This window comes from Loxodonta africana, unplaced genomic scaffold, assembly GCF_030014295.1.
Source record: "Loxodonta africana isolate mLoxAfr1 unplaced genomic scaffold, mLoxAfr1.hap2 scaffold_308, whole genome shotgun sequence".
NCBI lineage: Eukaryota > Metazoa > Chordata > Mammalia > Proboscidea > Elephantidae > Loxodonta > Loxodonta africana.
The window spans coordinates 84,996-86,536 of NW_026975027.1; the positions used below are offsets into that span (position 1 = coordinate 84,996).

Consider the following 1,541-nt stretch of genomic DNA (forward strand, 5'->3'; position numbering starts at 1 on the left):
GCATGCCTAGGCCATCCCCCAGGCAAGGGTTCAAAGGGGAGAGGACGACCTACCTGGGGGGGTGGTTACCGAAGTCTTGGCACTGGTCATACTGGTGGCTGCGGTCCGTCCCCCTGCACCTCTGTGGCTCTGCGGGGGGTACCTGGAGGGTAAGGCGGAGAAGCCCGGTGAACCACGCGGCGCTGGTGCTAATCAGAGGCCGTATGTATTCCGGCGTTGCGGGGCAGCCGGCCAGCTGTCAGGTTTGCTTCCTCGCCATACCTAGTGTGCAGTGCAGAGGGGTCGCCAGAGCATGGCTGGCGCTGCAGGGATTGGTTCCAGGGCAAACTGGAGCCATGGCGGTGCCGCCGGAAGCACCTGGGAACCTGGGGCAGGGAAATAGGGGGTCTCCGCGACTAAGCGATAGGGCACGCGGGTCTAGGCGGGCGTCGAGGCGGGGCCTACCTCACTGGATTCACCTCAGTGGTGCTGGAGCCGTCTGTCGTCCGCGGGCCCTCTGAGACGGCTCCCAGGGCCTTCCCAGATCCACCTGCCCACCGGGTTGTCGCAGGGCAGGTCCACGCCCGAGATGTCGCCCAGGTGGGCCAGCAGCAGCTGCGAGAGCCTTCGATGAGCGTGTTGGTTCCAGTGCACGCCATCTGCCTGCCCGTGCTGCCGGAGTGCCGGAAGTGGAAATTCAAGTCCAGCACGTTGAAGCGGAGCCTGCTGGCCTCAGCGGCGCTGTAGAAGTTGGCCTCCACCACATCATCCCGCAGGCACGAGGTCGGGGGCATGCCCTCAGGCGGGAGGAAACCCCCCGAGACCGTCTCAGCCACTGGCATGGCAGTGTTCCACACCACGAGAGAGGACTCGGGCAGGACCTAGCGAAGGCACCAGAACAGGGTCTCCAGGTTCCTCCTGTAGCTCCACATGGAATCCTGGCCATACCTGGACAGGTCCCAGAGGCAGGAGTTCATGATGACCACGTCTGGGCCGTGCTCGCCCCTCAGCAGCTCCAGCAGGACTTTCTCCACGTACCGGGAGTAGGCGCGCGTGAGGAAGTAGAAGCGCACAAGGTGGTGTGTGGAGCAGAACTCGCGGACTTCGCGGTAGTGGGTCCCGTTGTGCATACGGCCCCACCCGCCGCCGTGCAGCAGCCTGTCCTGCTCGAAGCTCATCTCGCCCTTGGCCTTCAGGGGACTGCTTGAGAGCAGGCAGTCCTTCTGCAGCAGGAGCACCAGGTCCTTGTACACGGCCCTCTGCACCGAGTCCCCCATGACGACCACGAACTTGTTGTGCCGCAGCTGCCGGACTTCGGACGCCCTCAGGTGGACCATGGTGGCTGGGTGAAGGTGGCCTAGCTCCTGCCTTCCCTCAGGGCGGGTCCCGAAAGAGCTCTGGACCGAGGGCTGAGGGGCTGCTGCCAGAGACGGAGAGAAGGCAGGCAGGCTGGCTGGCTGGCGGTTGTGGGGCGGCCGGGCGGGCAGACGGGGGCTGTTTAATGCCGCTGGACTGGCCTGGGCCTGGACGGGGAGGAGAAAGGGGGCAGCGTCCGGGGCCCT

General features: G+C 65.6%; 1 pseudogene; it reads right to left on the bottom strand.

The window, feature by feature from the left end:
• Nucleotides 1-459: 459 nt before the first annotated feature.
• Nucleotides 460-1,316, bottom strand: LOC135229463 (PC-esterase domain-containing protein 1B-like; annotated as a pseudogene).
• Between the last annotated feature and the right edge of the window lie 225 nt (nucleotides 1,317-1,541).